Source organism: Eretmochelys imbricata, chromosome 3 (genome assembly GCF_965152235.1).
Source record: "Eretmochelys imbricata isolate rEreImb1 chromosome 3, rEreImb1.hap1, whole genome shotgun sequence".
Taxonomy (NCBI): domain Eukaryota; kingdom Metazoa; phylum Chordata; order Testudines; family Cheloniidae; genus Eretmochelys; species Eretmochelys imbricata.
In genome coordinates, this window is record NC_135574.1 from 56,097,051 (window position 1) to 56,111,149 (window position 14,099).

The window sequence follows — 14,099 nt, forward strand, 5'->3', positions numbered from 1 at the left end:
AGCTACTACCTTGTAGGATTCTGGCTCACCCCCAGCCCCCTTCAGAATTTGGAATTTCTCTTTTGAGGTATTTTTCTCTTGGACCTTGTTGGGTGAACGGCCTCTAAGGCAGATCTTATGTTGATTATTTTAAACCGGCTATTCCTTGTGCGAGTCTGGTGTCTTCCGCCAATGAACGGAGTGGCATGTTCGGAGGGCAGCGTTTGTGAGTGACAGGGGCGGCCATGAGCGGCCAGTAGGGGGCCTGATTTATACTACACCGCCCGCTGCTGTCAGACAGTCCCAAGCCTTGGCGAGGAGCCTTCGCTGTGTCCCCCCAGAGCGTTGCCTCAGAGCGAGAATTAGGGGTGAGTAATGTCCCCTTGTTATCGGCTCACCCTCCCCTTTGCCCCGGCCAGCAGTGGCAGCGGAAGGCTAGCCCAGCCGCCCTGGGGCTGGCAGAGGCGTCTGGGTGGCAGCCGATCCCCGCTGCCGCGGTCATTCCCCTGTTCTCTGGCCGGGACAACTGCACCCGCCCGCAGCAACGCTAGCACAGGGCAGGCTTCAGCCCGACCCTCCCTCGCAAGCAGCAGGAGCCCGGCTCGGAGGTGCAGCAGGGGGAGCACGAGCCCGCCTCGGAGCAGAGACTAGGAACCGGGAGCAGCGCGAGGGTCTGGCGCCGCCGCCGAGCCTGAGGCGGCCGCGGCGAGACCCAGCACGCGGAACCGAGGATGTGGCGGCAATAGCTGGGCAGTCACCGCCGCCGGCCTCTGCTCCCTCAGCAGCCCTCCCGAGCTCCGGCCGCCGCGCGGCTCCTAGGAGCAGGAGCGGCGTGTGCCCGGCGGCGCCCGCGGCCAGCAAGCCCCCGCCCTCCCAGAGGAACGGGGCGCCGGCGACACGGGCCGCACCGGCAGCAGTAGGCTCTGGCGTCGGATGCATGCGCTACGCCATCCCGGTGCTGCCGAGGCCTGGACTCCGCTGGAAGAGAGCACAGTGGGGCGAGGAGGGGGCGGGCGATCCCCGGACACCGGCGGCGGCTCCATTATGGCTCAGGTTGGTGCGGGAAGGGGCCTGTGCAGCGGACCGGGAGTCGGAGCGGAGGGAGGGTTGAATGCCCTCGCCGCGGCCCCCCCACTGCAGCTGCCATGGGGTAGGGGTGTCTGCGTTCAAAGCACACAAATAAAAGCTCCGCTGATCGGCAGCGAGCCCGCCTGCCTGCCGGCCCCCTGGGTCTGGCCTGTACCCCGTGGGGCGGGGAGTCAGGACCTTAACAGCAGGGGCTTGTTTGTTTCCTTCTGGCCTGCGATGATCATACTAACCCCGCCTCGCAATGGGGCAGCAGCAGGAGAGACTAGGAAACCAGGGAAGGAAAACTCTCCCGCACTTCCCTTCCTACCCCCGCCTGTAGGATGTGGAGGGCCCGGGATGGGTGTCCTTTCCACCCCACAGCCTGACTGCAAACAACTCTTTCACTGTGGTAGAAGGCGAGAAATCGTTTATATTCGCCCCTTTCCTCTTTTATCGTTTCTTTGGCTAGTAGATAATTCTAGTGTTTTGGTACTTTGTCCCTTAAGAAGTTCTGGCTGGGTAGGATTTTTTTAATTGTGTTTAATCTGTATAAAAAAGTATTGGAAATAAATCAGAATAATTTCTACTTCATTCTCTTGGCAAAGTGACCAAGTATCAAATGTGGTCAGTTAATGTACACTTAGATGAACTCCTTGGCTTTTGTTGATCTTTTTTTCAGGTTCTTTGTGAGGACAACTCTTAATATTGCCCCAATGTTTGAAGAATTATCAGCATTGCTAATTGAATGTTGTTTCCTCCTGTAATCTAGAAGTTGTTGGATGTGAGTTAGGAATATTTTACAGCTATTTCCTGGTACACATAGCTACTTAGGGATTGCATTTGAAGGACTTGCCAAATACATTTGGACACCATCATTTAATGCTCTGCAGAAACTTCACATAGGGCAGTGTGCTGTGTGCTTCTCTATGAGAAAAAGGATATGTTGTTACCATTCCTGCTGCAGAAACAAAAGCATACTCTTATCATAATAAGTGATCTGTTCTTCACTCAGCAAATATGCAAACTTCCATTAGCATCAGGAGTAGCTGTGTGTATTTTAAAGGGAGAATAAATCAAAATATCAGCACAGTGACAGTGAATTTTAATGTTGTAGGACTGGGAATAGCCTTATTTAATAAGAGTTGGCTAGAGACACTGACTTAATGGGACTCCTTGCTAAATTTTATATATTTAGGTTATTTGAAATCTAAGATCAATATTAAAATTTTTGCTGAATTCTGTTGAAAACTGCTTTTAAACAAGTATTCCCTTCATGCTAGTGAGTGAGACACTGAATGTGAATTTGACTACAAACTTGACCCCATACAGAAGTGACTACTAGATGTTTCTAGTCTGCGGCCTGGTCTACACTATGAGTTTAGGTCGAATTTAGCAGCGTTCTCAATTTAACCCTGCATCCGTCCACACGACGAAGCCCTTTTTTTCGACTTAAAGGGCTCTTAAAATCGATTTCCTTACTCCACCCCCGATGAGGGGATTAGCGCTGAAATCGGCCTTGCCAGGTCGAATTTGGGGTACTGTGGATGTAATCCGATGGTATTGGCCTCCGGGAACTATCCCAGAGTACTCCGTTGTGACCGCTCTGGACAGCGCTCTCAACTCGGATGCACTGGCCAGGTATACAGGAAAAGGCCTGCGAACTTTTGAATTTCATTTCCTGTGTGGCTAGCGAGACGAGCTCACCTGCACAGGTCACCATGCAGCGCTCATCATCACAGAAGACCATGCACTCCCAAAATCGCTGAAGAGCTCCAGCATGGACTGAACAAGAGGTATGGGATCTGATCGCTGTATGGGGAGACGAATCTGTGCTCGCAGAACTCCTTTTGAAAAGACGAAATGCCAAAATATTTGAAAAAATCTCCAGTGGCATGAAGGACAGAGGCTATAACAGGGATCCGCAGCAGTGCCACGTGAAAGTAAAGGAGCTCAGGTAAGCCTACCAAAAAATCAGAGAAGCAAACGGGCGCTCCGCTTCAGAGCCCCAGACATGTCACTTCTATGATGAGCTGAATGCCATTCTAGGGGATGCAGCCACCACTACCCCACCCCTGTGCTTTGACTCCGTCCAAGGAGTGGCAGGCAACACGGAAGCCGGTTTTGGGGAGGAGGAGGAGGTTGTAGATAGCTCACAGCAAGGAAGCAGAGAAAACCGGTTTCCCCAACAGCCAGGATCTGTTTATCACCCTGGACTTGGACCCAGTACCCCCCGAACCCACCCAAGGTGGGCTCCCAGACCCTGAAGGCGGAGAAGGGACCTCTGGTGAGTGTACCTTTGTAAATATTATACATGGTTTAAAAGTGAGCGTGTTGAATGATTAATTTGGCCTGGCATTTGCAGCCAGTACAGCTACTGGAAAAGTCTGTTAACGTGTCTGGGGATGGAACGGAAATCTTCCAGGGACATCTCCATAAAGCTCTCCTGGATGTACTCCCAGAGCCTTTGCAAAAGGTTTCTGGGGAGGGCAGCCTTATTCCGTCCTCCATGGTAGGATGCTTTACCACGCCAGGCCAGTAGCACGTAGTAGGGAATCATTGCAGAACAAAGCATTGCAGCGTATGGTCCTGGTGTTTGCTGGCGTTCAAACAACATCCGTTCTTCATCTCTCTGTGTTACCCTCAGGAGAGTGATATCATTCATGGTCACCTGGTTGAAATAGGGTGGTTTTAGTAAGCGGACATTCAGAGGTGGTCTGTTCCTGCTGGGCTGTTTGCCTGTGGCTGCACAGAAATCTTCCCCACTGCTAGCCACGTGGTGGGGGGAGGGGTGAAGCCATCATCCCAGAGAATTAGGGCGTGTGTGTGTGTGTGTGGGGGGGATTAGTTGGGTTTCTGCTGCACGTGAACCCAGAAACTGCAGCCCCTCTTTTTAAATTGCCAACCCATTTTCAATGGGCAACCCAACGGCTACTTCGTATGGAAAATGAGGGCACTGCTGTTTGAAGCCATTCCCACTTCTTATGAAGGTTAAAGAAGCCAAAAGACTGTGGCTTACCATGGCTGCCTGTAAGCCGAATTCTGCTGCCCAGCCCTACGTGAGTGATGGCGGGCTGAAGATGGTAGGTGGCATCAGCTTGCTGAAAGAAGGCAGAAGTCAATGCTCAGGCTGCTGGAGGATCAAACTCATATGCTCCAGCGTATGGTTGAGCTGCAGGAAAGGCAGCAAAAGAACAGACCGCTGCTACAGCCCCTGTGTAACCAACTGCCCTCCTCCCCAAGTTCCATAGCCTCCTCACCCAGACGCCCAAGAAAGTGGTGGGGGGGCCTTCGGCCACCCAGCCACTCCACCCCAGAGGATTGCACAAGCAACAGAAGGCTGGCATTCAATAAGTTTTTTAAAGTTTTAAACTTTTAAAGTGCTGTGTAACCTTGTCCTTCCCTCCTCCACCACCCCTCCTGGGCTACTTTGGGCAGTTATTCATCATACAAATAGGGGGATAAAGAAAGAATGCATGAGTGTGAAGCAACAATGGCTTTATTGCCTCTGCAAGTTGTAATCGAAGGGATGAGGAGAGGGTGCTTAGCTTACAGGAAGGTAGAGTGAACCCGGGGGAGGAGGGGGTTACATCAAGGAGAAACCAACAGAACTTTCACACCGTAGCCTGGCCATTTCTGAAACTGGTTTTCAAAGTTTCTCTGATGTGCACCACGGCCTCCTGTACTCTTCTAACCTCTCTGGTGTCTGGCTGCGCGTAATCATCGGCCAAGCGATTTGCCTCAACCTCCCACCCTCCATAAACATCTTCCCCCTTACTCTAACAGATATTGTGTAGCACACAGCAAGCAGTAATAAGAGTGGGAATATTGGTTTCGCTGAGGTCTAACTGAGTCAGTAAACTGCGCCAGTGCACTTTTAAATGCCCAAATGCACATTCTACCACCATTTTGCACTTGCTCAGCCTATAGTTGATCAGCTCCTGACTACTGTCCAGGATGCCTGTGTATGGCTTCATGAGCCATGGCATTAAGGGGTAGGCTGTGTCCCCAAGGATAACTATAGGCATTTCAACATCCCCAATGGTTATTTTCTGGTCTGGGAATAAAGTCCCTTCCTGCAGCTTTTGAAACAGACCAGAGTTCTTGAAGATGCGAGCATCATGCATCTTTCCCGGCCATCCCACACTGATGTTCTTGAAACGTCCCTTGTGATCCACCTGTGCTTGCAGCACTATTGAAAAGTACCCCTTTTGGTTTATGTACTTGCTGCGTTAGTGCTGCAGTGCCAAGATAGTGATATGGGTTCCGTCTATGGCCCCACCACAGTCAGGGAATCCCATTGCAGCAAAGCCATCCACTATGACCTGCACATTTTCCAGAATCACTACCCTTGATATCAGCACCTCAGTGATGGCGTTGGCTACTTACATCACAGCAGCCCTCACAATAGATTTGCCCACTCCAAATTGAGTCCTGACTGACCTGTAGCTGTCTGGTATTGCAAGCTTCCACAGGGCTATCGCCACTTGCTTCTCAACTGTGAGGGCTGCTCTCATCTTGGTATTCTTGCGTTTCAGGTCAGGGGAAAGCAAGTCACAAAGTTCCATGAAAGTGCCCTTACACATGCAAAAGTTTCGCAGCCACTGGGAATCGTCCCAGACCTGCAGCACTATGCGGTCCCACCACTCTGTGCTTGTTTCCCGGGCCCAGAATCAGTGTTCCATGCCATGAATCTGCCCAATTGACACCATGATGTGCACAATGCAGTGGCCCGTACTTTGTGAGAGGTCTATATCCATGTCCTCATCACTCTCGTCATCACACTGCAGTCACCTCCTCCTCGCCTGGTTTCGCTTTTCTTGCAGGTTATGGTTCTGCATATCCTGCTGGATAACACGCACGGTGTTTGTAGTACTCATAATTGCCGCGGTGATCTGAGCGGGCTCCATGTTCCCAGTGCTGTGGCATCTGCGCTGAAAAAAGGCACGAAACGATTGTCTGCCGTTGCTCTGACTGAGGGACGGGCGACTGACAACATGGCTTTCAGGGTTGGCTTACAGGGAATTAAAATCAACAAAGGGGGTGGCTTTGCATCAAGGAGAAACAGAATGGCCCCCTCAAGGATAGAACTCAAAACCCTGGGTTTAACAGGCTATTGATTTCACGGAGGGAGGGAGGAGAAAATGAATACAAAACAAATCTGGTCTATTTCTTGTTTTGATCCACTTCATCCATCTTTATACATCTTGCTGGCAGCAGAGTGTGCAGTACGACTGCTGGCCATTATCATCTCCTGGGTGCTTGGCAGAAGACGGTGCAGTATGACTGCTGGCCATCATCGTCTCCTAGCTGCTCGTTAAAAGATGGTGCAGTAGGACTGCTGGCAGGACTGAATCACCATGAAACGAAACTTAAAAGGGAAATGACCTGGCTGAGTCACTTCCATGTTTGCTCAGGCACCCTGACCTCACCAAGGTCGGTTAAAAGAGCACCCTGGAGTGCATCAACGATGGCTACCAGTCATACTGCACTGCTGCTGCCAAAAGGCAATGAGCGGCTGCTGTGTGGCAATGCAGTACTGTGTCTGCCAGCACCCAGGCGACATACGGTGATGGTGAGCTGAGTGGGCTTCTCTGCTTGGGTGACCCAGGAAAAAAGGCGCAAAACGATTGTCTGCTGTTGCCTTCACCGAGGGAAGGGGGGCTTGACTATATGTACCCAGAGCCACCCGCGACAATGTTTTTGCCCCATCGGGCATTGGGATTTTTACCCAGAATTCAAATGGGCAGTAGAGACTGTGGAAACTATGGGATAGCTACTCACAGTGCAACACTCCAGAAGTCAATGGTTGCCTCAGTACTGTGGACGCACTCCGCCGACTAAATGCCAGATAAATGCACTTAGAGCTTTTGTGTGGGGACACACACAATCGACTGTGTAAAAATGCTTTCTACAAAACCGACTGCTATAAATTCGACCTAATTTCATAGTGTAGACATTTGCACAGCATACATAGCAAATAAATGGAAATAACTTTAAAAATCTAATTATGATAATCTGTAGTGGTCGTGTTAGTAGTAAGAAAATATCAGTTTTAAAGCCATCTGCTTTAAAAAAAAAAAAGGGGGGTGGGAGGGTTTTGTGTGTTTGTTTTGGTTTTTTTTTGTTTTTGCTTAAGGTCCGCCTATTCTGTTTCTGTGTTTCCTGCTAGTGTTGGAGGGTAAAGTTATCTCGGTTTGGGAGTCTGACCTTATAAGCGGACAAGGCACGAGTTTGGGTTGTTTTTGTTCTTGTTTTTTCTTTTTTTCTTTTTTTTAAGTCAGCCCACTGAGTTAATCTGAACGCATTTGCACTACTATTTTGGGATCCAAAGGCAAATCCTATTCAATTTTTCATTTCTTGAGCTGGCAAGAGGTGAAAGTGTTACTGAGGTGATTCTTATTCCTGTAGAAGGGATTAAATTGTATTGCTAACAGTGGCACTGGAACAATTTTTATGATGATACTGAAAGACATTAAACAAAATTGTAAACCTCTATATGATGGAAACCACTTAAAGCCAGGGGGTCTGCTGCACCCCCACTTCCAGCACCCTGATTGGTAATACAGAAATCGGTTAACATTTTGGTTGTGAAAAACAACTCAAAAGGGTGCCTGCTCTTTTTGTAGGATGCTAAGGCAATCAGAATCAGTAAGGGATCAATTCTGCTGGAGCATCATTGCTATCTGTCGTGCTGGAACAATTCTTGGTTTATGGAAGAGTGCATTAAGTGCTTTAACCTACCTGTATAGCCCCTGCAAAAAAATTCCTTGAGCCTGTTCAACCTGAAAGGGCTGTTCTATAAGAAGCAAATAAGAAATCAGACCTCAGTCATGTATCTTTGAACTTTGTATGAATGAGGCATAAGCCTATCATCTTCTTTCCATCTGAATCTTAGTGACTACCTTAGTCACTTTCTGAACATCCACATGAGAGAAATACACCACCAATCTGCACCAGACAGGGTGCCTTAATTTGTATTTGTTTTCATCCTTACTTCTGCTTTCCCCCCCAAGTCTTTCTAGGTTTCTTTCACAGCATAGTTCATCTCTCATTCCAGCTTCCCTCAGTCCTTAAGTCCCACTGCTGCTTAAGTCGATGTAAGTTACGCCAACCCCCCCCTTCCCCCCCGAACGACGAAGCTTACATCGACCTAACACAGTGTCTACACCACACTGTGTCAGCAGGAGATGCTCTCTTCCTTCCGCCTTTCAGGGAGGTGGAGTACTGAAGTTCACGGGAGAACGCGCTCCCATCGATTTATCGTGTCTTCACCAGACCAGCTAAATTGATGCCAGTGCATCGACAAGTCCTCAGTACTGGCTTGTAACTGATTAAAATAATAGAACATGTGTTAAATAGTATTCTTTGAAAGGATTTAAATTAGTTTATGTGAAATGTAGTACTTTAAATCCAGTTACAGAAACTGACTGACATAGTGAATGAAAGGTATTAGTTATTTTTCATAGGGAGAATGAGATGCTGCATTTAGTGAAATTAATATGGTATCCTTAAATCTAGCTCAGGTAAAAAATACATAATTTATGTTGTCATTGTTAGAATTTGGCATGAATAGTAGTCTGTTATGATTGGGAGCATGCAAGGACTAAGCTAATGTAGTGGATGAATTGCTTTTTCTACCAGAGGATGGACCTTTTAATGTCAAGATTAAAATTAATTGCAGTGGAGGAAGTTAGAACTAAAGATTTTATTACCAACATCCTTTTTAAAAAATGTTATTTGTATGGACTAGTGCCCCTCATTCTTTCTTCACCTGCAAACCAAAATAATTTGCCTTCTCTTTTTGTGATCGCAGACCTACCCACCTTTTTGTCCTTTGTCTCCCTGGTCGCAGAATTCTTTTGGGATTTTTGACTTAAAAAAAAAAAAAAGCACAAAAGGCTGTAATGCAGTCCTACCAAATTCTACTCTCTCAATCAACCAAGGGATGGGAGTTTTAGTTATTTATTTTATGGGTACATAAAATATCATTAAAGCTTTCATTATCTTGATAGGGGCAGATGAACAGCGTTTTTTGTGTATGAGCAGGTAAATGCTCTTGACAGTTTTGCTAATCCACTGTTATATGTGATAAATAGTCAATTTAGTAAATTCATTGTGCCAGCCCACAAATGTCCAAAGGAGGCATTTACATTCAGTGCAAATTAGGGCTGTCAGACGATTAAAAAAAATTAATCGCAATTAATCACGCAATTAAACAATAATAGAATACCATTTATTTAAATAGTTTTGGATATTTTCTACACTTTAAAATATTGATTTCAATTACAACACAGAATGCAAAGTGTACAGTACTCACTTTATATTTATTTTTGATTACAAATATTTGTGGTGTAAAAAACAAAAGTAATAGTAGTTTTCAGTTCACCTAATACAATGTAGTGCAATCTCTTTATAATGGAAGTTGAACTTACAAAAGCAGAATTATGTACAAAAAAACCCCTGTATTAAAAAATAAAACAATGTAAAATTTTAGAGCCTACAAGTCCACTCAGTTGTGCTTCTTGTTCAGCCAATCGCTCAGACAAACAAGTTTGTTTACATTTGCAGGAGATAATGCTGCCCGCTTCTTGTTTACAGTGTCATGTGAAAGTGAGAACAGGCGTTTGCATGGCACTGTTGTAGCCTGCATCGCAAGATATTTATGTGCCAGAGGCACTAAAGATTCATATGTCCCTTCATGCTTCAACCACCATTCCAAAGGACATGCGTCCATGCTGATAATAAGTTCTGCTCGATAACCATCCAGAGCAGTGCGGACCGACGCATATTCATTTTCATCATCTGAGTCAGATGCCATCAGCGGAAGGTTGCTTTTCTTCTTTGGTGGTTCGGATTCTGTAATTTCCGGATCAAAGTGTTGCTCTTTTTAGACTTCTGAAAGCATGCTATACACCTTGTCCCCCTCACATTTTGGAAGGCACTTCAGATTCTTAAACCTTGGGTCGAGTGATGTAGCTATCTTTAGAAATCTCACATTGGTACCTTTTTTGTGTTTTGTCAAATCTGCAGTGAAAGTGTTCTTAAAAGGAACAACATGTGCTGGGTCATCATCCGAGACTGCTGCAACATGAAATATATGGCAGAATGTGGGTAAAACAGAACAGAAGACATACAGTTCTCCTCCAAGGAGTTCAGCCACAAATTTAACTAATGCATTATTTTTTTAATGAGTGTCATCAGCATGGACGCATGTCGTCTGGAATGGTGGCCGAAGCATAAAGGTGCATACAAATGTTTGCATACGAATGTTTAGCATATCTGGCACATAAATACCTTGCAATGCCAGCTACAAAAGTGCCGTGGGAACACCTGTTCTCACTTTCAGGTGACATGGTAAATAAGAAGTGGGCAGCAGTATCTTCCATAATGTAAACAAACTTGTTTGTCTTAGCGATTGGCTGAACAAGAAGTAAGACTGAGTGGACTTGTAGGCTCTATAATTTTACATTGCTTTATTTTTGAGTGCAGTTATGTAACAAAAAAATTCTACATTTGTAAGTTGCACTTTCACCATAAAGAGATTGTACTACAGTACTTGTATGAGGTGAAATGAAAAATACTATTCCTTTTGTTTGCATTTTTGCAGTGCAAATATTTGTAATAAAAAATAATATAAAGTGAGTACAGTCTACTTTGTCTACTGTGTTGTAATTGAAATCAATATATTTGAAAATGTAGAAAAACATCCACAAATATTTAATAAATTTCAATTGGTATTTAATTGTTTAACAGCGCGATTAAAACCGCGATTAATTTTTTTGAGTTAATTGCATGCATTAACTGCAATTAATCGACAGCCCTAGTGCAACTACATTTGAGTTCACATTGATTTTTCTTTTAGACAGCATATGTTCTTCTTGAAAATTTCATGAATTGCATGTTAACCAATGCTACATATTCACTAGACATAAATATGATATTACATTTGTTTTTTTCCTTATTGTAAGAGCAAGGAAGGGGTATGAGGTTTTGGTTTTTGTTTTTAAATTTTTTGATTTTGTAGAAAATGTCATAACTCCCAGAAAGTGACTTTGCATCTGGGAAATTCTCCATACATCCATAGCAAAAATCAGTGGGTTTGATCCTGCAAACACTTACATGAGCAATCCCATTGACTACAGTCAGACTATTTATGAGTAAGGACCATCTGTGAGAGTGATTCCATGGTCAAGCTCTGTGGCTCTGATTCAGCACAACACTTAAGCATGTGCTTAAGTTCCACTGAAGTGGAATTTAAGCACACACTTTGCTGAACAGAAATGCAGTTAAGCACTTGCTTAGTGTTTTGCTGTATTCGGCTCTATGCAGATCTTCTATTTGGCATTGAACAATTTTTCACTTTCAGGTACATCCTGAAGTAAACTGTATAGAAAACTACAGAATTTTTTTATTTCAAAATATGAAATTGGGAATTAAATAGAGCTGCACACTCTCTTGTTTCTAACTATGACTGCAGATATTTGTTACAGTAAATGCAATTTTATAAATAGATGTAGAAATGTCTTTCTTAATAATTCTTTCTCACAGAACAATGCATGAAGCATCCAACAATAAAAGTAACAGGGCCTACAACAAGGAAGCAGGAAGGGAGGAAAAGAGGTTTTTTTTCCCACTCTTTGGGGTCAATGAGAAGTCGGGGAGCAAGTTGTGTTTATTTTAAGCAGAAAATAGAAAACTATGACAGCACACTTCCTATGGCAAACACAGATGGAAATACAGGGAATTAATGAAACAGCTGTGGCTTCAGTTTGTAGGTAGAACACAGATTGAAATATGCCAAATATAAACACAGTGTGAGAGATGGAATAAAACCACATCAGTCACTTTAATCTTCACCAGATAATTCTATTTTATAGTCTGTGTTCAGTTTCCTTTTTTCATCACTCTTGGAAGTTTTGGAGTGGAGAATACATCTCAAAACAGAAATGTTTTATTGTTATACTTTTGTCAGAAACAGGATACAGAGAACTCCTCATCAACATTTTTATTTTCTTCCTTTGCAGGATTTGTATAAAGAAAACTAAAAGTAGTGTTCTGTATTTATTTTAATTTTGAGTGATTTATCTTGGATTCTCTTCCTGTCTCGAGAATCATTAAAAGGGGCAATTACAGTACCTCCAGCAACATATTTACCTTCTAACATTTTGGTGACTGTGGTAGCATCTTCTGATATTTATTTATACAATCGTCCTTCATATTAGAAACAACACAGTAGAGTTTTATTTTCTATAATATTCATCAATTGTGCAGGAACCTTCCTTGCTGTGATTTTGACATTTCTGAAATATGGAGCTGTCTTGTTAATCAGAGTCAACCCATTCACACTGATCAGCTCATGGCCTTTGTTTTATAAGTCTTCTTAATTTCCTAAATATGTCCCATTACCTGGCTTAATACAGGTTCTTTGGCCTTGGTGTACAGGATGTCAGATAAGATGATACAGTGGTCTCTTCTGCCCAGAAAATGCCTGAATCTCTCTGTTCCCCTCTGCCCCCGTATATGTTGTAGGTGAGTCTCCACTGTTTAAGCCACAGAATCTATGTAGTAACCCTGGCACTGGCACCGTGCACCTGCTGCAGCTGTGAAGTAGCAGCACAGAATGGTGTCCTGAATGGGGAGAGGGACAACCAAGAGACGGCAGCTTGATCTGGGGACAGGGTTTGGAATCCGCCCCGAAGGGGAAGCTGGAAGAAGCTATTAGAGAAGAAGGAGGGAAGGAGAAGAATCTGGATGCTGAGCTAGTGGATGAACTGGAGCTGGGGTAGGAGGTGAGGTGATAAAAGTACAGGAGAGTAAAAGTAGCAGACTTCGAAGTGAGAAGAAGGAAAGTAGGAAAGGTTTCAGGTCACGTGAAACATTAAAAAATAGACTTGGGTGTGTGAGCAGACATTATTCAAGAAGGGAAGTAAAGGGAAATAAAATCTACCAACATACTAGAGAGTCTCAAGGGAAATAACTGAAAGGAAATATAATTGGTGAAAAAAGGAATTGATCAAAACGCTGTTATATGAAAACAGTAAATGAGAAACCCACCCAGGAATGACCTAAAGTACCTGAAGAGAGAGAGAGTGACTGTTTGAACTTCTGTTGATGGAATACAGTTCAAAGGTCCCTAATAGACAAGTGGGAGCCCATTAGGTGAAATACCCTGCTTTTGGATAAACTTGATGCAAAGAGGTACAGCCACAGGAACATCAAATCTAAGGAGCATTTCAAGCCAAAGAGAAGCAGAGAACAGGACAGAAAGAATGGAGCTGAATTTACAGCAAAGGAGAGGAAAAGTTGATTCTTCTCTGAAGTCACAGTATATTGTTGAGTAATCTCTTTTGTTCTTGTTAATGCATTTGCTATTTACTGCACAGAGTAAGGAAGATTAGCATGTACAAGTTTGCAAAAGTTAATGTATTGGTAACCTATAGTTCATTATTATCAGTAGTAAGTACTTGGTAATGTGCTATATTACTTAGCCGTCTGGTACAATTTTGGGGTTTTCTCTGATAATTTTAAATTTTTAGAACTTCATCCCTTTTGTCTTGGTTTGGCTCTGCCTCTCCTTGCAGTTAGCAGAGTCTAGCGTAACTGGGTAATTGCAAATGGGCATCACAAACAGGATAGGAGAAGTGCAAAGCCAGAGATACCCATCTTAAAACAACATAAGTCAGTCAGGAGACAATGCAGGAGAAAGTAAGAATGCTAACTTCAAGAACCTTAACTCTGTCCCACAATCATCACCCCAGATCAAGAGTCAGATTATACACAATTGTTGTTAGGTGTGGAAGCAGTTGATTTTTTTTTATTGGTAAGTATCAGTAATCATCAATTTCACCATGTTGGAATTAATATTTGAAATTATTAATATTGATATGGAAGATCACCAAATACTAATTTAACCATAAATTCCTTTAAATTTAATAAAGGCCATATTGTATTTATACAACTGCTCTAAACATGCCTAAAAAGCCTAACTAGTAAGAAATTTACTACAATCAAACAGTAACAAACCATTTATAAGCATTTTGATCAAGATACTT

General features: G+C 44.0%; 1 protein-coding gene across 6 annotated transcripts in view; it reads left to right on the plus strand.

Annotated features, from left to right (window-relative positions):
- The first annotated feature begins 221 nt into the window (after nucleotides 1–221).
- FAM135A (family with sequence similarity 135 member A) overlaps nucleotides 222–14,099 on the plus strand; it is a 145,088-nt gene continuing 131,210 nt past the window's right edge. For 5 of the 6 annotated variants that reach the window (XR_013345575.1, XR_013345574.1, XM_077812675.1 and 2 more), the window contains exon 1: nucleotides 222–347. The gene's annotated coding sequence lies outside the window, so the exon portion shown is untranslated. Of the gene's footprint in view, nucleotides 348–561; nucleotides 1,033–14,099 lie in introns of those variants that run through there. The other variant, XM_077812676.1, reaches the window with a different exon arrangement.